The sequence below is a fragment of the Oryctolagus cuniculus genome, chromosome 13 (assembly GCF_964237555.1).
Source record: "Oryctolagus cuniculus chromosome 13, mOryCun1.1, whole genome shotgun sequence".
In the NCBI taxonomy this organism is placed as follows: Eukaryota; Metazoa; Chordata; class Mammalia; order Lagomorpha; family Leporidae; genus Oryctolagus; species Oryctolagus cuniculus.
In genome coordinates, this window is record NC_091444.1 from 41,392,162 (window position 1) to 41,417,101 (window position 24,940).

The following is a 24,940-nucleotide window of genomic DNA, read 5'->3' on the forward strand; positions in this document are numbered from 1 at the left end:
AACATTAACTATATTTAACTTAAAATTAAATATAAATATAGTTTAAAAACTATAACTAATGACTGTAACTATTTAGTACCTAATATCATGCTATGCATACAGGAGCTAATCAAAAAATATTTATTGATCAGCTACTGTTGCACAACATGGTACAAGGTACTGTTGGGAGACTTGAAAAAAGAAGAAGGAAAGACATGGCTCCCATTTCTAAGGAGGTTCCAGTTGGGCAAGGGATGGGGAGGGAAGTCCAATCTACATGGCAGAGGGCAAAAAGGATGAAACTTGGCGGGGAGGTGTAAGAATAGACGCAGCCAAGAAGAAGCGATCTGGAGCTTGCAGGGAGAAAGAGAAACAAAGAAGCCAAAAAAGATCTGTAAGTAGCCAGAGAGAGGGACAAGAGTCAAAAGATTTAAAGACGGGTGTGACACGACCACAACTGGAAAGCAATGGAGGTTCCACGGGTATGTGCTGCGCGCCTACCGACCTGATTATGGGTTACAGAGTTCAGCGGGGGAGAATGCTTCCTGGAAGAGAGGAAAATTGAGGCTGAGGCTGGTAGGATGGGTAGTGTGGACAGACGAGCCAGGACCAGCCTGACTTCTTTCATGCGAGGATGTTCTATACTCCAAGTTCCAGGCAGTCATTTTCCCATACTCCCTTGTGGCTGGCTGAGATGGGGAGGAATATATTTTGGTGCCGCTTAATCTGATGCTGGATTTTTATTTGGAAGACAGCACAGAGAAGCAGGTGTTTTTTCTGACCACAGGGACTAGGAAGGAGGCATCTGGGACTAGTATCAGCCTAGGGCTCAGGCATCGCTGTGGCTGGGAGCCATCCCCGGAATGATGATGAATGTCTCTTCTCATTAAACCAGCTAGAGTGGGTAGTGCTGTTTGCCCTCGGCAGGTCCTGTGTGGCTGACGACTGTTTCCTCGAATCTGTGCCCATGGGCTCTCCTCCCAGCCTCCTGGTGCCTTCCTGGTGCCTTCCTGGTACACAGAATGGGCTCCACTCCGCAGGTCTGCTCAGGTCAGGTGTGTCCTGGGCAGTGTGTACTCTGGCTTCTTCCTGCTACTCACTCTTACTCAGTGAATTATTTTCTGATCAGGAGTTCAACCATCGCCTCTAGAGCATTCTCAAATTTTCATCAGCCAGGGGCAGAGCCAAGAGGGGAGAAAGAAGTACGCAGGAATTCTTCTTCCACCGTGATTCAGAGCTCATTTGCTCTTGGCAAGCATGAAGGGTTTGGCTCTGCGGGCGCAAGTTCGTCCGTTTTAAGCAGTACAAAGAGCATCTGCTTTGTGGGTAGAAAACTAAACATTATCTTTTAGCCCAGCATTATCTTTTAGTCATTTCCTTTCTAACTGCCACAAATTTAGAACTAAATGCAACACGGCTGTTTCAAATTGCTGGCTTTGGAGAAGGCACCTCTGAGTAGCAAGTTAAGAGGAGACCTAATAGCTGGGACAAGAGGATGAAATTATGGTACATGGTTCAGACAGCAGAACACTGGCAAACTGCCTGAAGACACTGGGAAGTCACCTGCATAGTTCACCTCGATTTCTCTCCCCACCCTGCATCGTCAGATAATAATGTACACCTTTACCTATCTTTCAGAATGCATCAATTTGATAACTTCGCCTTCAACTCTAAGAAAAACATCCTCAACTTCTCTCTCAAAATCACAGACTAACACGGAACACTCTGGAAGACAAAGCCCTTTGTGGTCTGCCCCAGGGACAGTGCTAGCAGAACAGGCACCTGCTCTTTGAGTGGCTCTCATGTCTACCCCAACAAACTCTGGGAGGGAAAGCAAAGCTCGTAGACTCCATTCTCCTGTTTGTCTCTATGAAGCTTCTGGCTCCCCTGACTGCTTCTCATTTCCTTTTATATAGTCCCCAAATTGGCCTTTGTTCTGGGATTGCAATTTTTTCCTTTCCTTTTAGTTTTGAGAGCTGCTGGTTTCCACAGCAACACATCCTACTTTGAGCACACAGCATTTTCTGGGTTGGCCCTAGCGGCCCAGCGGAGAGAGTTCATGCATGAGGTGGACCCAGGGAAGGCTCTGGTCCCCAGTGCCTGGAGCTGCGGGAGCCACCTGTCACCAGGGCAAGCAGCTAAAGAGGCCGTCACCACACTCAGCCTCCAGCTCTATGGTGAGATATATTTCACTTCAATTTACGAGAGTTACCTGGTTTTTCATCTCTGAAGTGAAACAACAGAAGATTACTTAATCACCTCTTCCAAAAGAGAGGCTGTTTTTAAAATGTTTCCAGACCTTTGCTCTGAGAGGTTTTGCCCCGTGCTTTCTTGGTGCTAGAATTTTAGAGCATCTGCATGCGCACCGTACTTTCATGACGTTATAAAACAGTTAAAAGCACATTATGTGACAGGGCAGTTTTCTATCCATTCATATGATTGCTTTCATAAACAAAAATAATTTCTTTCACTTTGTAGTCTGATGACCTTATGATACATGCAGTTATAGTAGAACCAAAGTTCCAAAGGTGTTTTTCTTTTTTTCATCTATTTGAAAGGCAGAGCAAGAGAGAGACAGAAATGGGTAGTGTTGGTGGGGGGGAGGATCTTCCATCTGCTGGTTCACTCCCTCAATGTCCACAACATCCAGGGATGGAGCAAACCAAAACCAAGAGCCTGGAACTCCATCTGTGTCTTCTATGTGGGTGGCAGGAATCCATGCACTTGATTCATCATCTGTTGCCTCCTGGGATGCATGAGCAGGAAGCTGGATTGGAAGCAGAGCAGCCAGAACTTAGTATTCTGATATGGGATGTGGGTGTCCTAAGCAGTGACTTAACCTGCAAAGCCACAACACTAGCCTCTTTCTTGTAATTTATTTTCTCCAGTTTTACACAGTGCACAAGAGTTCTTTTGTAAGTTCACAGAATATGGAATTAAAATATAAGTTTGCTGTGGTGAAAAAAATCTGTAAATTCATGTTTTTTTTTTAAGATTTATGTATCTGTAGATTCATGTTTATTTTTTAAGATTTACTTTTATTTATTTGAAAGGCAGAGTTACAGAAAGGTAGAGGCAGAGAGAAAGAGAGAGAGAGAGAGGTCTTCCATTGCTGGTTCACTCCCTAGATGGCCACAACGGCAGGAGCTGCGCCAGGAGCCAGGAGCCTCCTCCAGTCTCCCACGTGGGTGCAGGGGCCCCACTGCAGGCGGCGGTTTTATCTGCTCTGCCACAGCACTGGCCCCATGTACAGTTTTTATAACATAAATTTCCTTAAATGTTTTTGAAGATTCCTAGTATTGTTCAGTTTTATTTTTTTCTTCATAATTCCATGAAAAATGTGCTCCAAGCAAATATATATATAGAAAAACCTAAATATTATAACACAGACCACTCATTACATATCATATATTAATTATAATATACAGGGGGCCGGCGCTGTGGCACAGCAGGTTAAAGCCCTGGCCTGAAGCACCAGCATCCCATATGGGCGCTGGTTCGAGACCCAGCTGCTCTACTTCCGATCCAGCTCTCTATTATGGCCTGGGAAAGCAGTAGAAGATGGCCCATAGTCCTTGGGCCCCTGCACCTGCATGGGAGACCCAGAGAAGGGTCCTGGCTCCTGACTTCGGACTGGCACAGCTCCGGCTGTTGCGGTCAATTGAAGAGTGAATCAGGCCGGCACCGTGGCTCAATAGGCTAATCCTCCACCTAGAGGTGCCGGCACACTGGGTTCTAGTCCCGGTCGGGGTGCCGGATTCTGTCCCGGTTGCCCCCTTCCAGGCCAGCTCTCTGCTATGGCCAGGGAGTGCAGTGGAGGATGGCCCAAGTGCTTGGGCCCTGCACCCCATGGGAGACCAGGAGAAGCACCTAGCTCCTGCCTTCAGATCAGCACAGTGCGCCGGCCGCAGTGCACCGGCTGCAGTGCGCCAGCCGTGGCGGCCATTGGAGGGTGAACCAACGGCAAAAGTAAGACCTTTCTCTCTGTTTCTCTCTCTCACTATCCACTCTGCCTGTCAAAAAAAAAAAAAAAAAAAAAAAAAAAGGAGTGAATCAGTGAATGGAAGACCTTTCTCTCTCTCTCTCTGCTTCTCCTCTCTCTGTGTAACTCTTTCAAATAAATAAACAAATAAATCTTTAAAAAATTATAATGTACATTATTTATCAATGTATAACATGGCTCAATAAAAATCTGGTACAATCTGTACATCATGGGACTTCCTGCCATCCAATTTCTGGCTGCAACCAAAGCATCCTGCAATCTTCACGTGACTGATTCTAAAAGCGATAGTTGGATGTGTTCCTGCAAAGACCAAGATTTCTTTTCTGTTCACAGAAGAGAGAGGACAACGCAGGCATGCGCCGGGGAGTCGCGTGAGAAGAGCACTTCCATCCTCCTGGCTCCCGATGGCCTCTCGGCAGCTGTCCTCCTCTCAAATCTCTTGATGATCTGAGGTCACAGTCCCTGATGCAGAATTTCCACCTCTGGGAGCTTTTCCTTTTAAAAGCGCTCCGTTGTTAAGCTACTGCTTGGGACGCCTGTATCACATATCAGAGTTCCTCCTCCCAGCCCCAGATACTCTGCATTTCACATCCAGTTTCCTGTTAATGTATCTGAGAAGCAGTGGCTGATGCCCTAAGTGCTTGGTGCCTGCCACTCACATGGGAGACTAGAAGGACATGCCTTGGCCTGGCCGAGCTGGGTCTTGCAGGCATTTGGGGGATTAAACCAGAGGATGACAGATCTCTGTTTCTCCATGTCCCTCTCTGTATTTCTCTTTGTTACTCTGACATTGAAATAAATACATAAATCATTAACAAATAAGTAAGTGTTCCTTGGGGTGGGTGTTTTGGGGCAGTGGGTTAAGCTGTTGCTCAGAACACCTGCACCCCACATCAGAGTGCCTGTTCTGCCCCCACTTTGAATTCAGCTTTGTGCGAATGCACCTGGGAGGCAGCATATGATGGCTCAAGTTCTGAGTCTGCAACCAACGTGGGAGACCGCAATGGAGTTACTGGTTCCTGGCACAGCACTAGTCATTGTGGCCATTTGGAGAATGAACCAGAGGATGGAAGGTCCGTTCTCTCTCTCTCTCTCAAATAAATAAAGATGAATCAACAGTTAAAAACAAAACAAAAATGTTTCTTAATTTCGCAGGGAGGATTATGACCTCTAATACATTTGTTTAAATTTCTACTCACATGAAAAGGATGTTTCCCGCTGTAGCCCTTGGGAACTAAGAACACTTTGTGACTTCTTGTGTTCTACAGTCTCTGGCAACTGACTCATTGTCTGAGCCCTGTGAAAAGACAGCCATGTGGCAGACTCAATGGTTACAGCTCCAGCTTGCAACAGAAAGAGAAGAGATCTGTGCAGGCAGCCGATCGGTGCTATTACAGCACGGGCTTGTACATCAAACTGGGTGCCCCTCTACAGGGTGGGTGTTTAAGGCCAGATTTCCTTCCCACCGTAGTCTGCACCAGGCTCACACATAGTGTACTCTTTCTCACCTCAGCTTCACCTCTGTCCTTCCCAAACTCCTGCCTTACATAGTTATCAGGACACTTCTGCCCCATCAATCAGTGGGCTCTTCCTCTCCTCTCCCACAAAGAGACAGTTCTACCAGAATCCAAATGAAGGACGCCCACTAACGACACTCTGTAACCAACGTCACCAAGCTGCCAAGAATGCTGAAACATGCAAGAATGTTGAAACATACACTAGTAGTATGGCAAGTAAAGAAAGCATGATAGATTCATGTAGATGTATGCTTTCTACTGTTTTCAAGTAACAATACACATTATTCCTTTCCCTCTAAACATGTATCGTGGAAACAGAAGACACAATCCTAAAAAATCAACAACCTCCTACAAATTTTTAGCTAAGAATTCTGTTGAGCTTGCCTATACATTAATCAGTTAAACAGTATAAGTTCATTCTTTTATTATACCTAATAGAAAATGAGGTTTCTCCCTATGCATGTTACACTATCAGAGCAATCATAAAGGTGCTACACTCATCAAGGGATTTTAGGTGAATATGCCAGGATAATTTGAAAATTATTGGGGCCAGCACTGTGGCATAGTGGGTAAAGCCACTGCCTGCAGTGCCCGCATCCCATATGGGCACTAGTTTGAGTCCCAGCTGTTCCACTTCCAACCCAGCCCTCTGCTATGGCCTGGGAAAGCAGCAGAAGAGGGCCCAAGTTCTTGGGCCCCTGCACCTGCATGGGAGACTTCGAGGAAGCTCCTGCTCCTGGCTTTGGATCAGCACAGTTCCAGCCATTGTAGCCAACTGGGGAGTGAACCAGCGGATGGAAGACCTCTCTCTCTCTCTCTCTGCCTTGCCTTCTCTCTCTGTGTAACTCTGACTTTCAAATAAAAAAAAAAATAAATCTTTAAAAGAAAAAAGAAAATTATTGCTGAACTTATCTGTCTCAACTGTACAATTAACATACAAGGGTGTTTCAAAAAGCTAGAGGGTGGCCAGTGCTGTGATGTAGCAGGTTAAGCCATAGCTTGTAGCACTGGCATCCCATATGGGCAGCAGTTCGAGTACCAACTGCTCCTTTTCCCATCCAGCTTCCTGCTAATGTGCCTGGGAAAGCATTGGAACATGGCCAATTGCTTGGGCCCCTGCACTCATGTGGGAGGCTTGGAAGAAGCTCCTGGCTTCTGGCTTCAGCCTATCCCAGCACCAGCCATTGCAGCAATTTGGGAAGTGAACCAGAGGATGGAAGGCCTCTCTCCCTCTCTCTCCCTTTCTAACTCTTTCAAATAAATAAAAAAAATCTTTAAAAATTTAGTGGAACAATGGAATTAATAGTTTATCTTGATGTAAAAAAATGGAAATCCATGCATAGTTTTTCATAATTTGCATTTTCCAAAAAGTATAATCTTTTCTAAAAGACTATACTTACTTATTTACTTTGTTTGAAAGGGAGAGAGAGAGAGAATACTCCATCTGCTGGTTCACTCCCCAGGTGTGAGCAACAGTTGGAGCTGGGCCAGCCTGAAGCCAGTATCCAACTACTTAAGTCATCACCACAACCTCTCAGGATGTACATTTGAATGAAGCAAGAATTAAGAAAGGAGCCAGGGGGCTGGCGCTGTGGCGTAGTGGGTAAAGCTGCAGCCTGCAGTGCCAGCATCCCATTTGGGTGCCAGTTGGAGATCCAGCTGCTCCAGTTCCCATCCAACTCTCTGCCATGGCCTGGGAAAGCAGTAGAAGATGTCCCAAGTCCCTGGGCCCCTGCACCCATGTGGGAGACCCCGAAGAAGCTCCTGGCTCCGGTTTGGCGCAGCTCCAACCATTGCAGCCATGTGGCTAAACATCTGCCTCTCCAAGAATTTTAAAAAGAAATAGTATGTATTTGTATTTATTTGAGAGGCAGACACAGAGAGATGGAGAGCTTCCATCCACTGATTTTACTCCCCAAATGCCTGGAAGAGCCTCTGGTTGGGGCTGAAGTTGGGAGCTGGGAACTTGAGCCAGCTCCCCTGCATGGGACCCAATTATGTGAGCCTCCTGGGGTCTGTGCTGGCAGGAAGCTGGAGTCGTGAGCCAGAGCCAGGAATAGCACCCAGGTACTCTGATGTAGAATATGGGTATCTTTGCCACTAGCTAAATACTCACATCTCTGTGAACTTTTTGAAGACATTCATATACAAAAGTGTTCACAAACAAAATTAATGGCAGAATATTTCTATAACCTTACTTAAAAATGTCATCTTAACAGATATATACCTGATAGCAAACTAAACGGACCTGGTCTCAATCCTCCTTACATGATGTCAACCATCACTTAGATATAGCTTAACATGACTACTTATCTTGGGGAAACTTATTCCCCCCAAACCAAACCAATCTAAAATAAAGAATGTGGCTGTTCAAAAATAAATAAATAAATAAAGATGGAAGTAGTGAATGCTAACATGATTCCAAATATAGATTTTTTTTTTTAAAAAAAGCTGTAGTTCTAAGTTTCAGAAACTTTTCCATAAAATTCAAAGTATATACACATAAATCTATCAATATCCTCATTTCTGTCGGACATGATAAAGCATGCAATGAGTACAACCCGGAAATGTAAATACGGCAAAAGTGTTTACCACGCTTCACACAGTACCCTGCATGCTGAGCAAGAGAATAGCGGTGATGCAACACAGTGGCAGTGACCAGATGGCCCACACGTATTTCTAAGGAAATCACCACAACAAACCACTTTAAAATGCTTCTGTTCGCTTGAGGTTTTAAAATGTCCACAAAGGCACAAAGTCTCCTTTTGAGGATTTGGAAGAATCTGGAAACTGCTAAGTTATTGAGCAACATTAAGCATGTCCATAAAATCAGGGGAGCCACCTTAGCCAAGCTTCAAAGATCTGCTGGATGATGCTAGTGGCATGGCTGCCAAGGCAGCCTGAAATGTACGTGTGTGTGTGTGTGTGTGTGTGTGTGCCCGTGTGTGTGTGTTTCCATATGCATTTTTAACAGTTTTTTTTTTTTTTTTTTTTTTTTGTCTGAGGCTAGGATAAGAGCAAAAGCACATAGCATTTACTTTGAAGAAAGCAGCTTTGGGATGATGAAGATGAGGATTTTTAGCAAATCATTTCTCTCTGTGAGAAGACACAGAAAGTGCTAAGCGTGGGCGCTGGTAGCAAGGTAACTGCCTATTAATTACATTTAGAATTGAAAAAAAAAAAAAAGTAAAGGGGCTAGCGTTGTGGTGTAGTGGGTAAAACTGCCACCTACAACACTGACATCCCATATTGGTGCTGGTTTGAATCCCAGCTGCTCTGCTTCCAATGCATCTCCCTGCTAATGGCCTGGGAAAGCAGCGGAATATGGTCCAAGTGCTTGGGCCCCTGCTATTCATGTGGGAGACTCAGAAGAAATTCCTGGCACCTGGCTTTGGCCTGGCCCAGCCCCAGCTGTTGCAGCCATTTGGGGAGTGAACCAGCGACTTGAAGATCTGTGTCTGTGTGTGTTGTATGTCTCCCTCTCCCTCTTTCTTTATAACTCTGGCATTCAAATAAATAAAGTATGCCTTAAAAAGAAAACCAAAAGAGCAAGAAGGCAGGCTGAAGGGGCTGGCTGGAAGGCTGTGAGAGGCTCTAGGGTGTGAAGCTCTCTGGTACCTGAAGTATTGTGAAAGACAGAGACAGGTCCCTAAAGCAGTGGAAGTTTAATCAACCCACTGATTATATTATACATATGCACTTTATTTTCTCAAAGAATTAGGCATGTAATGTATATACAAGCTATTGTGAATATATACAGTTTCAGATGGTATCATGAATATATTATTAAAAATTCTCTTTATAGTTTCAGATGGAGCAGAAACATTCCAGATCACTTTGGGGTCTATCTATATACATTCCCGACCAGTGAGTAGCGTGCGCAAAATGCGCACTTCATGGTCACATGGTGTGGGGTTGGCTTGTAGGTTCCTCCATCAGTTGTTTAGGCCTGGGCAAGATCACCACCTCCTTGAGCCACCACTTCCTTGTACACAAAACGGGGATACCAAATGTATCTTACAGAAGACTAAGATCTGCTGCAATCACTGGCTGTGATGTGTCTGCCAGCACAGGGTATCCTGATCTCGCCAACTTGTAACCATCCCGCCAACTTCACCTGGGGAAGCAACATCTCAAAACCATCACCACCACCCCTCCAAAAGGTTCTCAAGAAAATAAACTGAGAAAGGAGGGAGAGCACGCTCTACAGAGCACGGGGCTTTGGTTCTGACAACCTGTGTTGGACCATCATTTCTGCCATTTATAGTTCAGTGCTCTTTTGTTTCCTTAGTCTTTCTGATTTAGTGGTGTTTCCAGAGCAGTCAAGTTTACTTTATATGTACCTATTTATCTATGTATCTATCATCTATCTCCCTCCCTTTTATTTGCTGGTTCATTCCCCAGATAACCTTTAACATCTGGGGCCATCCCAGGCTGAAGCCAGAAATCTAAAAATCCATCTGGGTCTTCCAGTTGGGTGGCAGAGACCCAAGTATCTGGGCTGTCATCTGTTGCCTCCCAGGATGCACATTAGCAGGAAGCTGGAGAGGAAATGGTGGAGCCAGAACTTGAACCAGGCACTCTGATACAGGATGTAAGTGTCCCAGATAGGGACATTGGCGCTGTGGCAAACCCCTGCCTCAGCTCAGGGTTCTTAAGCAGAGTTTTCTCATCTACCAGAAGTGGGGGTATGTGGTGGAATGAGAGGGCCACGCCAAGATGGCCACGCCAAGATGGCCACTGGCAAGCAAGCATCAGTTACTCAGGAATGGCTTCAGAACCCACCTGGCAAAGGAGCCTGCCTGGCAACAGGCAGTGATTGGTTAGGGCATAAACAGCCCCTTGACCGGATTGACCGCCTCAGCTATATAAGCTGCTGTACCAACTGAAATAAACAAGTCTGTGAGCTGCTCACCTCTGGCACACTTTCACCCAACTCCTGGTGTCTGTGTCATAACTCTGTGCCTCTTGCTCCCACTGCGCTCCTCCTCCCAGAACGAATCCACCGCAACAGGGGTAATGCTCTTGTCCAAAATCTCATAGAGCTCCATGTAGTGACATAGCAAGAAGGTGTTTCCCACATGGTGCAGTGCACACTGAGGGCTTCATAACTATTAGTTATTTTCACAATTATCTTATTATCTCACATCATTTGAATCTTAAATGAGGATCACCAAGAATCTATGGGAAGTTTAAAAATGGCCTCCAGAAAAGGCTGATGGAAGGAGCTGGCCATGCCTGGCTATAGTTCATGGATGCTTCTTCCTTCTCTCTCGTAGGCATCATGGATGAGTCCAACGGAGAAACAGCAGAAGCTACTGTTGGAAGAAAATTCCCCAGGGGGCTCTTTTTTTTTTTTTTTTTTAAAGATTTATTTTAAAGAGTTACAGAGAGAGAGAGAGAGAGAGAGTGGGAAGGAGGGAGGGAGGGAGAGATATCTTTTTTTTTTTTTTGACAGGCAGAGTGGACAGTGAGAGAGAGACAGAGAGAAAGGTCTTCCTTTGCCGTTGGTTCACCCTCCAATGGCCGCCGCGCCCGGCGCACCGCGCTGATCCAATGGCAGGAGCCAGGAGCTAGGTGCTTTTCCTGGTCTCCCATGGGGTGCAGGGCCCAAGCACCTGGGCCATCCTCCACTGCACTCCCGGGCCACAGCAGAGAGCTGGCCTGGAAGAGGGGCAACCGGGACAGAATCTGGCACCCCGACCGGGACTAGAACCCGGTGTGCCGGCGCCGCTAGGCGGAGGATTAGCCTAGTGAGCCGCGGCGCCGGCCCCAGGGGGCTCTTTTACTTCTGCACATTTTTTTAAAGATTTATTTTATTTGAAAGACAGTCACAGAGAGAAGGGGGGGGGGGCGGAGGGAGGGAGGAGGGGTCTTCCATCTGCTGATTCACTCCCCAGTTGGTTGCAAGCCAGGAGCCAGGAGCTAAGAGCTTCTTCCTGTCTCCCACATGAGTGCAGGGGCCCAAGTACTTGGGCCGCCTTCTACTGCTTTCCCAAGTCATTAGCAGGGAGCAGGATTGGAAGTGGAGCAGCCAGGACTCAAACCGGCACCCATATGGGATGCCAGCACTGCAGGCAGCCGCTTAACCTGTTACACTATAGCACAGGCCTCTTCCAGTTCTTCAATAACTCCATAAGAGATGGTCCGAGTTATCCCTTTTTCTTGACAAATCCTAACCATTCCCACTCCTCATAATACACTTTCCCCTCACCTACCAGCTACTGTAACCTGTTGTTCCTGATTGTTCCACAGGGATCCAACAATTCCACAGGACAACAGGGAGAAGCAGCAAAATCTGGAGTTTTCTGCTCCGAGCATTTGTGAGTGTTTTGTTTGTTTTTAAGGCACTGATCGTTTGGCTCCTTTTTAAACTCTAAGAGTTACAGAGTCACAGTCACATTTAGGTCACAACAAGAGGCAACTGAGTGGAATTAAAATGTAATGCTAGTTAGGCTGCCAGTTGCTATTTAACATTCAGACGTGCACTTTGTTTAGTGAAACCCTATTTCTGCTTTTTACATCTGTTTGAATAAATTATGTATTAATGAGACAGCACTGTCAACCGTACTCACTTCCACAAGTTACAAAAGTTTACAACACCCTGATTAATGCCAACATGTATGAAATCCAATTTAGGGGAGTTTTCAAAGAAATTTAAAACTTTCCACAGCACAACTGAAATTTCCTGCTTCATCTATATAGGAAAAAAAAAATCCGACGATTCTGAACAGCAAAGTACTGTTTCTGATGATTTTTTCCATAGTGAACACCGCTATACAATATTTTCCACACAGTTTAAGTTTACAGAATGGTTCTGAGTTTGTGCCAAATAGATTAACCTTTTGCCTTCTAACCTGTATAGCTCATGTTCTGGCAGCAATGTCAAGAAGGGGTTTTATTTTCGTCTTTTCCCTTGAAAAATAAGAGACCCACACACCCTTTCACTGCCAACCCAATTAATATTTCTACAGCAGAAAAACAGATTTTTTCAAGTGGCAGCACAGCAGGCCTGCCATGATTTTTGCCTTACACTTGGAAACTGACGCTGTTTAGTTCTCCTTCCCAACGGCATTATATTAAGTGTCATCTGTCAGATGGGTCACAGACATCTACTCTGCTCTTCGTAATCATTCGGCTCAGACCAAGAACTCAAACGTTATGAGGGCTGCAGCGCCAACAATTACAGCCGCAAGAGAGCCCATTAGCCAGAGAATTAGGAATTCAAGCATCGGCAGCAAAGCGCACAGATGAAAGACGTTAAAGCGCAGCCCAGGGTGGCCTGCGGTGACTGGTCGTCCTCGTGTGGGAGCCACACAGAGAGGGCCAGGCCACTCCACAGCCATCAGGGCCAGCTCCTGGGGCTGACAGTGCCCCTTTCCCCGGGAACACAAGCAAGAACCCAGCAGCGTGGAAATAGCTGTGGGCCGGGTCAGAGGCTTCATCCCCACAGGAACGAAGGGTGGGTCTCGGATGTGCTGTGAGCTTTAACCCTTCAATTTCCAGAAGAGGAAGTTGGGGTTTTCATTCAAAGTGACACAGCTAGCCTGTAGCTACAGCAGGACTGGAAGGGTGAGTAGGTGTGTGAACTGCGTTTCTGAGGCTTTGACATCTCAGAGTTTTGCTGATGCTGGAGGAACTTCCCCTCCCAGGGCTACCTAACTTTTTGCCAGTGAGGGCGATGTTCAAACACACCCAACCAATCCAGAGCACACAGCCCAACTTCCTCCTTTAGACAATCTTCCACCCACACCACTATCCCCCTGCCCTAGTCACCCCAGGCCCAGATACCCGGCACCAAGGAGCAGTCGTCATGCCCTAAAACTTGTGCAAATATTTGAACCGGCCAATCCGAAACCTGCCTGGGGTGCAGCAAGGCTCCCGCTCACATTCTCCCTAGCTCCCCTGGCCTCCCCGACCAACCCTGCTGCTTCCCTTGGGGCCCTGTGCGACATGGGCTGCCTCAGGAATTGTGAGTATAAATAACTATCTTTTCAATTGACGACTGTCTCTTCATCTGCTGGCCACCCCATGCTCAAATAGCAAAACCCATGTTTTATTTTAAACTGTATTTATCTGAGAAGCAGAGATAGTCAGGAGAGTACTTTCATCCCCTGACTCACTATCCAAATGCCTGTAACAACCAGGGCTGGATTGGGCTGGGCTGAGGGCGGGAACCAGGAATTCAACCATGTCCTCCCACAGCGGGGTTACAGGAACTCAATTGCTTGAGCCATCATCACCGCCTCCCCGGGTCTGCTCTGGTGGGAAGCCAGATTTGGGAGCTAGAGCCAGAAGTGGAAGCTGGGTACTATGATGTGGGGTGCAGGCCTCTTCACTGCTAGGCTAAACACCACCCTCAAAACCTCTATTTCAAACGGTCACTGACTCAAGCTTTTCCTGGCTACGGATATGCCATGAACAAAGCACCAGTACAGAACTAACTGCACTTACACTTGCTGCGAGGAAGAACTTTCTAGAAGTTTAGGCTGCATGACTAGACAGCAAACTCTAGATCACAGATAACAATGACGCAGTGAGACAAGGAACTGTCTAGCCAGGGGAGCACAACAGAAGGGACGGGATCAGAGCTGATGAGCCTCTAAGTTCTCTTCCAGCCTCTGTGATGCCTGTAAAATAATCAAATACATTAGGGAAGTGAAGAAAAAAAAGATAACTCCCACAGCGGAGTGGAGGGATAACCCTCTAACAATCTGTGAGACTGACTGCAGCAGCGGGGACCAGACAGGACAGAAAGGTCAGCTGGGAGGTGACTGCTGAAGTGCAGCCCAAGGTCACAGAGGCTTGCTGGCACACGAGCATGGTGGGGGCACAGCAACAGGGATGCAAGCAGGAGGGAAAGTGAACTTGAATTTCTAACCTCTTCTCAACCCAGGTGAAGAGACAGGGCTGGGCAGAGGTTCTTACTGGACCTGCTTCTGAAACATCACCAGGGACAGGTCCAACAGCACACAGTAACATGCAAAGGAATCCCCCAAGCAGAGTATAATCCACATAGAAATGATACATACATCATGGGCATATTTCAGTGTGAAAATGCTGGGCCAGGAGGTCTTTAGCTTCACGCCCAGAAGCACATTTATCAGAATGATTCGATTCAAAAGATTTTAAAGGACTTAAATTCAGGTGTTCCACAGAGGCTAGGACAGGTAAAATATTTGCTGGTTCTCATTTGAAAGAGTCATTTTAAAATATTGAAGTTATGCAGAGGCAAGCTGTTTAAGTCATTCTGTGATCAACAGTCAATTCAGAGTAATTACATTTAACTTTCTTAGAATTAGACATCCTTCTGAAGTTGACTATCAAGACTGTCAGATTTAGGGTGAAGACTCTTAAGGATGACCCAAAAATATAAATGAGGGCAGAGGGCTTTTAGGGAGAGAACCAATGAATAAGACCTTTAGTTGCCTTCTCTCTCTGCATCTGAAATTAAAAAAAAATTTAAAAATTGAAAAGATGTGGCAGCAGGCATTTAGTCTGGCAATTAGGATTCCCACATCCCACCTTCAGATTGCCTGAGTTTCAATTTCTGGGTCCCAACTCCAGCTTTCTGCTAACAAACACCACCCTGGGAGGCAGCAGTTTTGGCTCAAGTAATTGGGTTTCTGCCACACATGTCAGGGGCCTGCATGGTGGTCCCCGCTCCCTTGCCCAATCCTTCCCTGCCTATTGTGGGCATTTAGAGAGTGAACCAGTGGATGGGTGTGCTCTGTGTGTGTGTGTGTGTGTGTGTACATGTGCCTCTCAAATGAATAAATAAAAACAAACTAATTCTGGATCGAGCCTCAGGGCCTTCTCCAGGACTTTGCAGCACCTAATTTTGGGGGTATGGGTATTATTTCGGTAGCATCCTGTGAAAATGCTGTTGGGAAACCTTATTTTCTGCCTCCAACTGGTGACCCAGGAGAGTAAAAAATGACATAATTGGCCTACCTTCAAGAGGGACAATAGTTTCACTTGTTTTTCAGGAAATTATGAATCAGCACAAACCCTACACCTCCACTCCTTTGCTTGATGTCATTTGATGACATATAAATGGGTCGTGCAAGTGTGGGGCTGACCCATGACCTTGGTGTAACACATATAGGGACCTAACAAGCCAAGCTACAGGGATTAAATATGAGACTTTCTCAAAAGTTGGAAAGGAACTGAGGATGACCCCAAAGCAACAGTACCCACCACCACCCAAACATGGCTGTAGTCTTCCAATGTGGTGATGCCACCTTTCCAGTCAACCAGCCAGTAGACACTTAGTGCCTACTTATTAGCATGAAGGCAATGTGGAGAAATGAAAATTTTAATTATTAGACAATACTAAACATTTTTGTGATTCTCGTGCTATCCATATTCACACCACTATCTTTCAGAACAGTGGCTGTTGTGCACAAAATTCAAATGCAATGCACTTGTATTGTACTTCTAAGTGTACAGAGTCTGCAGGATTTACTTAGAAAGGGTGCACACGATGAGCATAATGCCAGAAAGCAAAACTGCTACCTCATTGTGCAAATAAATAAATGCTGGGGGAGAGCTAAAGAGGAAGTCTTATAGACAAACACTTGCTGATATTTGATTTTTAAAAGCAGAAAGCTTTTACAGATGCCAAACAGCTCAGACATGTTATCTTGACAAAATCTAGATCGGTATTTCCATAAATAACTACTAGTTTTTCCAACTTAAAGAAAGCTATTCCTTGTTTTTTCTTACTTTATACTTGGAATAGCCCATTTTCTTATTTCTTATTATTATATAATTTGTAGGCAGAAAAATTAATGAATACAAGTAACTTGAGCATTAATATAACACAAATTAGGAGCAAGCGGTACTAGTTTATCTTATTTTCTAATGCAACTCTTTACTGAAATAACCAATAATCAAACAAGCCATACTTCTCTTTAGAATTCACAGCCTAGAACCCATTGAAAACAAACTTCAGTATTCAGTCTTGACTGACAAGTCCCCAGATTTAAAATGAGATAATCAATAGTATATGATTTTTTTTTTTTTTGACAGGCAGAGTTAGACAGTGAGAGAGAGAGAAAGGTCTTCCTTTTCTGTTGGTTCACCCCCCCAAATGGCCACCACGGCCGGCACACTGCGCCAATCTGAAGCCAGGAGCCAGGTGCTCCCTCCTGGTTTCCCATGCAGGTGCAGGGCCCAAGCACTTGGGCCATCCTCCACTGCCTTCCTGGGCCACAGCAGAGAGCTGCACTGGAAGAAGAGCAACCAGGACAGAATCTGGCACCCCAACCGGGACTAGAAACTGGGGTGCCAGCACCGCAGGCAGAGGATTAGCCAAGTGAGCTGCGGCGCTGGCCAATAGTACATAAATTTGAATCCACCAAAAAAAAAAAAAAAAAAAAAAATTGGAGGTGCCAAATCTAATCACATCTAACTTCTACAGGTTTGTCTTAGAACATAAAGGAAAATTACATTTTCCATGTCTTCTTTACCTACAATGTGAAATCCTTAATCAGAAACACAGGAAAGTGGTGCTAACGAGTTAAAGCAGGAAATTTTCCGTTTGTCTCATGACCGGCAAAGCTGCTGTGTGGAGGAAAGCAGCACACCAAAGGCAGTTTTAGTTTCTAAACTCTGGTCTCAAACTTCTGCAGGTCACTAAGTTTGTTCTTAAGCAATTAGCCCAAGTTACCTTTGGGTTTAGGGCCCAGAGCCTGACAGCACAAGACAGCAGCAGGCTTAATGAGCCAATGTCACTTGATAGTCAAACTTTGCTGCTGGCCTTGAAAGACCATTAAATATGTAAAAAGAATGTCCAGTTTCCAGTTTCTGTCGAGACACCTGCATGGGCCAGTGTGCAAACAGCTGGGAGAGGAATGAATATATGGTGGGTGAGGGGAACATAAAACTGATTTTAAAAATCATATATATATGTATAATATTTTATTAAAAATCATATATATGATATATATGATATTGCAGTTTCCAAATAACCATCACACGGGTTGTCTTATTTGATCTCAATAGTAATCTTGACATAGGCAGAGCGAGTCACCTTCTTGGTTTATAGTAAAGGGAGGGGTGGCCGGAAATGGTTTAAAGTGCCACAAAAAGAACAGAACTGAGATGCAAGCTGGTCTGGTCATGTGACCACCTCTGAGCCCCCACAAGTGAGTGCACAGTACTGTGACTGGCCTGGATTGACAGAGAGAAGCAGCCCACCAGGGCATAACCTCTCCCACAACCCAACCTGTGCTGTAACCCTGCACCATAGTTCTTCCCAACTGGCCTGTCTTTAAAACAAAAAAACACAACCCCCTAGTATAAAGATTTGTTTAAGGATGGAGGTGCCACAGATCTCCCCCTTTCCTCTCCTCCTTCCTGCACCTGCAAGGCAGCTCCATGGCAGGATGGACTGTAAGCCGGTGAGCCCTTGAGAGGGGAGAGAGAAGTCTGAAGCAGGGGCAGAGTCCAGGCTAGCCAGGGCACAGGCGCCTGAGGGCTTCAGCAAGGAGTCTACATCTGTTCTGAGCCTCATCCCTGCTTTCAGTGCAGTGACAGTCTCATAAGCTCACCCACAGGCTGCTCCGCATCCCTCCGAACAACACACACTTAGACTTAACATCCTCTTTTCAAAACACGGGCCACTTGTCGTGCACTCAGTCTGAGTGCTTCTGTTTAGAGAAACCCAGCAGGCTTTGTCTCTTTCTAAGCTTAATGTGGGCACACACATGCTTTCTGCCAGCATGGGTATATTGTCAGTGCAGAAATTTCCATCTGCACTTAACATTTCAATGAATTGGAGTGAAGGGAGTATATAGGAAAAAAATTAAACCTTATTCCCCTCTAATAACTTTTGACCTACTTGCTACAAAAGTCAGGGATGGGATGGAAAGGCTGCAGTCTGCAGGAGGCAACCTTGGCCTTCCCAGCGCAAAGGCTTTAAACAGATCTGCGCTCCTTCATTATCAACGAGCAGTTATTGCGGCTTCATTTTCATGCATCCTGGGACTGCCCTTAAGTAGGCTGCTCTGGGCAGCTGAGACTGAAACCTAGACACTGAGTTCTTCCTCCCTGACAAAATTCCCAAGCCTGGGAATTTCTCCTTGAACAGAGACCCATGAGGCCTGGGGACAACAGGAGTGCTGCTTCCCCAAAGCCTCAGTCCTCTCCACCCCAGCCTCTCCCACGCACGTGATGGGGTCGTTCTCCCCACCATCTCTCTGGCTTTGATTACAGCTCAATCTAAGAAAAATGGAGTCTAGACTGGGCCAGACCAGGGAAGCTACTGACGATGTTTTGAGGAAGTTAAGGGCATCCTCCGACACGCGTGTGCTGCTTCACAGCTTACAAGGCACGCTCACTTTCACTGTGGAAGATGTGAGATTGGCCCCATGTCTACAGGCACGGGCTTCAGATCAGATGTCAGACAGCCTCCCCAGGCACACAGCAGAACTTCTTCAAAAAGTTTATGAAAAACGCAGGTAATGGGCCTCATGGTAAGTGTCACTTAGGACCCCAGCAACAGCTGCAAGTGCCCTGGTACCTTCCAAAGCAGCCAGGTTGGGAGTGGGTGACGCTCATGCTGGTGTGCCACCCCCACCCCAAAGCCCTCACTGCCACCTTGCTGCTGAAACTCGGAAGGAAGTCTGCTGGTACCTGGGGGTAATTTCCAGGACTTTTTAGCCTTTGAGCTGCTTCCTCAAGATAACTGCTGTGCCTGCTGAAGCTAAGAGTGGGCTGGGGCTTGGGTGAGCCAGTGCAGGAGGCTGGGGGATGCGCGTGGCCTGGGTCTCAGAGACCGCCCCTGGCCCTTCTCACCTGTGGGGCAGTGGTGCTCAGACAATGCTTCACAGAAGTGCCCACCAGCAAACTCAACTGTTTGTCACTTGTTTTGTTTTGTTTTGTTTGGCACTAGGAGGCAAACCCAATGACTGGGCTGAGTTCAGCACTTCACTGTTTTTCACTTTGGAGCGAGATCCTCCTAATGAACCGAGCAGACTCACTGATTTCCATTCTGGCCTAAGCTCTTGCTCTGCATGCCAGGAACGAAGCGCTGGTCCAGGAACCAGCTCCAGAGAGTGCTGGTGTCCAACAGCCCTTGACTAGAATGCATTTCTTCCTCCATGGAGGCCCCTTGGGACATCCTGCTCTGAGCAGTAGGAGCACCCTCCTCCGCGCTGCTGTCTCTGGGGCTGGGCACCAGCCAGCGCCAGACACCCACTGGGAGTCTGGAAGGCATCCCCTGTGGGTAAGGGGAGGGGGGCTACTGCGCTCTGCAGCAGTCAGCTCTCTGCTTCCTGCAGCTGCAGGAAGGCAATCAGGGAATTCCTGACAGCCTCAGGGCGCAGAAGCCCAGCACTTGCGGCTGCCGACTGTTCTCTTCCCTGACCAGCAGCTGGCCTGTTCTGTGACTGCACAGCTCTGGATATTAGACAAACCTTCCTCTTCCCGACTTAACATTTCCCCTCTCTAACTTCTCTCTCCTCACTCGCTTAACGCTGGCCTTGGAGGCCAGAAATGACCACTTACCTTCTCTTCTAAAGACCCAGCCTAGCAAGAATTTGAAGATGAAAATGTATACACCAGGCCGGCGCCGCGGCTCAACAGGCTAATCCTCCGCCTAGCGGCGCCGGCACACCAGGTTCTAGTCCTGGTCGGGGCACCGGATTCTGTCCCAGTTGCCCCTCTTCCAGGCCAGCTCTCTGCTGTGGCCAGGGAGTGCAGTGGAGGATGGCCCAAGTGCTTGGGCCCTGCACCCCATGGGAGACCAGGAGAAGTACCTGGCTCCTGCCTTCAGATCAGCGCGGTGCACCGGCAGCAGTGCGCCGGCCACGGTGGCCATTGGAGGGTGAACCAACGGCAAAGGAAGACCTTTCTCTCTGTCTCTCTCTCACTGTCCACTCTGCCTGTAAAAAAAAAAAAAAAGAAAGAAAAGAAAAGAAAACGTATACACCATAAAACTGTAGATCACCTCTAAATGAGTTAACTGTACTTTAACAAGCCAATTTTCTTCTAAGAAAGGAACTGACCACTTTTCAAAATGCAGGAGACCTGGGCACTGGCAGATTACCACTTTTGGCATTTTACATATTACCAAGTCTTTGAAAATGAAGCTCATCTACAGCCAAGGGAAGATTCAAGTGCACAGATAAAAAACACCCCAGGGCGAAAAAAACAAAACACAGCCCTCCCCATGGTGGACCGAGCTGTTCGTGCTTCAAAACACATAAAGTAGCAGGAGCACGGGGTCAGGGAAGAGCAAGCCTGTGTAACTCCCTAGCGAGGAAGACTCACTTCCTCCCAGAACAGAGCACTTCGGCCCTGGAGTCCACCCTCGGGGCAGGCGGGAACTGTTCCTGTCCCACCGCCCAGGGCACAGAGGCAGACAGCACGACACAGGGGATCTTTCCGGAGGTCATTCTGGACTCACAGGCAGGTACTTCCTGTTGACACTGTGCTCAAACAGGCCCAGGGAAGCCACCTCCACCACCAAAACTCGATGACGCGGTGCCGTGCCAAGAGCTGCATCGAGCAGCTGTCACTTGGACCAATCACTGCCCCTCCCCAGGCCTGGAAGAGGACTTCCAAACGGGAAGCCACATGCAATGCCATAAAAATAGAGACGGGGCAGGCATTTGGCTTAGCAGTTAAGAAGCTGGTTGGGACTCCTTATCAGAGGGTCTGAGTCTGAGTGCCAGATCCATGACTGAAGCCAGTTTCAGCTAATGTATACCCTGGGAGGAAGCAGGCTTGAGTGACTGGGACCCTGCCACCTTTGTGGGAGATGTGGATTCTGGTTTGGACCAGGCCCAGCCCTGGCTGTTGCAAGCATTTGGAGAGTTGAACCACTAGAAGGGAGATGTCTTTTTTTAAAAATATATATATTTTTTATTTATTTGAAAGAGTTACAGAGAGAGGTAGAGACAGAGAGAAAGGTCTCCCATCCACTGGTTCCCTCTCCAAACAGCCACATGGCTGGAGCTGAGTTGATCCAAAGCCAGGATCCAGGAGCTTCTTCCAGGTCTCCCACGTGGGTGCAGGGCCCCAAGTGCTTAGGCCGTTCTCCTTTGTTTTCCCAGGTGCATTAGCAGGGAGCTGGATTGGAAGTGGGGCAGCCCGGATTTGAACTGACACCCATATGGGATGCTGGCACTGCAGGCCAAGGCATTAATAAACTGAGCCACAGTGCTGGCCCTGAGATGTCTATCTTTAACTCCCTTCCTTTCAAATAAATAAAATAAAGCACATATTTGTAAATAGAGGCCTGAAGGCTCTCATCATCACTGAGAGCTTGCCAATAGCTGGAAAAAGGAAGAAAAAGACACGTACTTCACAGAATTTGGAATTCTCTTACTTATCTGCCCAGCAGAACTCTCTGTTCTTCCTATGCTGTCTAGCACGGCGGCCACTCACATGTAGCTGTTGAGCTGAACACTTGGAATGTGCCTGGTGGTCAAGGAGCTCAACTTTCAGGTTAGCTTAATTTTAAGTAATTTAAATGTAAATGTACATACCCACATATGGCTGGTGGCTCCCACAGTGGACAGTGCCATATTAGGAAACGGTTAGCTTCACAGCAGTGTTTAGTTTACAAATGCAGCGAACACCTTAAGCTTTAGGTATCAGTGAGGCCTCAAGGTGACAGAAAGCATTTTTTAAAAAATGAGACCTCCGTGAGCAGGTGATGTGGTGTAGCAGGTTAAGCTGTCACTTGGGATGGCTGAATCTGGCATCGAAGCACCAGGTTGAAACCCGGCTTCTCCGAACTTCTGATCCAGCTTCCCACTAATGCACCTGGGAGGTAGCAAATGATGGCCCAAGTACTTGGATTCTCATCACTCACATGGGAGACCTGGCTAGAGTTTCTGGCTCCTGGCTTCAGCCTGGCCTAGTCCTGGTTGTTGTACACATTTGGGGACTAAACCAGTGGATGGAAGATCCCTCTCGCTCCCTGTTACTTGCCTTTCAAATACATAAATAAATCTTGGGGGGGAAATGAGATCTGCAGGCTTTTTTATACTGCAGGCTTTCATATATTTTATATTGTTTAAAACTAACTTTATTGAAGTATAATTTAGACAAAGTCTATAAATCTTAAGTGTACAGTTGTATAAATAGACAAATGTGCACACCCCTGTAACCACCAGCACGGTGAACACAGACATATGGCATTTCCATTACCTCCTAAACTTCACTTGCCTTCTAACCTATTCTGATCTATCCATCATTCCCTCTAATAGAGAAAGCTAGAATGACTTCATTCTGGAGACAAGCTGTGTGACTTGAGCAAGTCATATAATTTTTCTTTGTCCTAGACCCTCCATCTGCAAAATGGGGCCAGTGATAATATTTACAACACTGTACTTTGTGTGTGAATCATATAGTTTGACACATGCAGAACAGGTAGATTTGTGCCAGGTGCATGCTAGCTTCCTGCAAGTGTCTGCTGTTATTATCATCACTAACACAAGAAGTGGAAGCAATTCCCTATGACTGACTCTCTGTATCGTAAAGGGTGCTGGTGACACAGAAAGCTGCAGGAATCACCTTTTAACATCACATTACCCCTTATTTTAACAGATGGAGTATATATGCAAATACAGACGGACTCACAGAGTAGTCTCAGAAATCCCCTCACACTCAGAATGCACAGTGTGAATGCACTGATCACGATCACTGAGACCTGCGCTGCAAGGCAAGCCAAGTCCTCACCGCCCTGAGATTCACCTGCTGTTTCCCTCTGTCCTATGCCCTGGCCTTGGAACGTCCCAGTGTCCTTTACACTGCCCACAAGGAGGGGCTGGAGGTCAGTGGTTTTCTTTCTTTCTTTTTTTTTTTTTTTTTTTTTTTTGCCTTCTCCTGGGGTTGTCCATGTAAAGTAGAAAATTAATACACAGAATGAAAAAGGGGGAAAAAAATCCCCACACGTACAAGCCTTCCTCTCAGAGGCCACTAAGCCTAACATCTTACCATATTTCTCCCAGGTTGGGGTCTTTTTTATTTTTTGCAATTTTTCTTTGCATATCAGGAAGATTATACTACACTTACACTATTACATTTTTAACTACAATTCAGCATACAAATAGTTCTGCTATCACAAACCACATGTTAAAGATGACCTAACATTCCACCTCATGGCTATGTCACTCATACTATGTCTTTCATATTCATATTCATAATGACTTTCCCCATTTTGGACTTGTAGGTTTCCAGTTTGCAAGGCCCGGCTGCTCCACTTCTGATCCAGCTCTCTGCTGTGGCCTGGGAAAGCAGTGGAGGATGGCCCAAGTGCTTGGGCCACTGTGCCTGCATGGGAGACCCAGAAGAAGCTCCTGGCTCCTGGCTTGGGATCAGCACAGCTCTAGCCATTGCTGCCATCTGGGGCGTAGACCATCAAATGGAAGACCCCCCCGCCGCCCTCTGCCTTTCCTCCCTCTGTATAACTCTTTCAAATACACGAATAAATCTTCAAATTAGCCTGCTATAGATGTACTGAATTTCTAATCCCACCCACGGCTGCCTCAGCAGAGCAGACTAAATGATTTCACCGCCTCCTAGGGCCTGCGGCTGGACGTTCCCCACCCTAGGTAATTGGGTGTGGTGAATTAGTGATGGGAGGTAGGATGGACATCACCATTCAAAGGGGGTATTTTTACCCCTTAGGATCCAATAATTTTCTTTTCCAACTTTCAATAACAGAGAGGTAGGATCCAAGCAGAACTGGAAAAAAAAAAAAAAGGTTTCTGATTGAAAAGGCTATTTGGGAGACACCATTTTCTACCTGACTTGCAAAAATCTAAAAGCTTGACGATACACCGTGCCAGCATCACTGTGGCAAAATGGGCACTCGACCATTCATTCCTGGTGAGAATATAAATTAGCACAGCTCCCACGGAGCGCAGCTCAGCAAAATCCATCATCAAGTCTCACAGGCGGTTCTTCTCTCAGGCATTTATTCCACACCCAGACTCACTCATTCGTGGGCACAATGTAAAAGACAAAAAATAAATCCCTTGCTTCTGGCAGCCTGAGTGACACAGAGGCGAACCACGAGACCAGCATTTGGGCTGCTGCTGCTCCTGTCCGCCAGGTCCTGTGTCCAGTAGGAGAGCTGTCCAAGCACATGTCTTTCAGGGGATGTTAAGGAAAGACTACAACATGCTTGACAGCTGTGTAGGAGACACACAGGCTTTGCCCAGTCAAGGGAGCAGGAGAGAGCGCATGTAGGAAGAAAGACATCGGCTGAGGACGGGCCAGGCGGGTGGGCGCCCTGAGCGTGGTGGGGCTTCAGTGAGCTCTGGCCTAGAACGCCACAGACAAGGGCTGCACTTATTCGGGCACCGGTGAGTACTAACGCCAAGCACAAAGCCACTTCCACACACTGTTGGCTGAAGAGGAAGTGTGCTTTCACTGGTGTTTTATACAGACACATCACATCTGACACGAGGCCAGTCAG

The 24,940-nt window shown here is 46.7% G+C and overlaps 1 protein-coding gene across 3 annotated transcripts in view; it reads right to left on the bottom strand.

The window, feature by feature from the left end:
* The window catches only part of FAM171A1 (family with sequence similarity 171 member A1), a 148,679-nt gene that overhangs the window by 67,438 nt on the left and 56,301 nt on the right, over positions 1 to 24,940 (bottom strand). The window contains exon 1 of one of the 3 annotated variants that reach the window (XM_051821430.2): positions 485 to 4,015. The exons of the other annotated variants lie outside the window; for them this stretch is intronic. The gene's annotated coding sequence lies outside the window, so the exon portion shown is untranslated. Of the gene's footprint in view, positions 1 to 484; positions 4,016 to 24,940 lie in introns of those variants that run through there. 3 annotated transcript variants of the gene reach the window in all.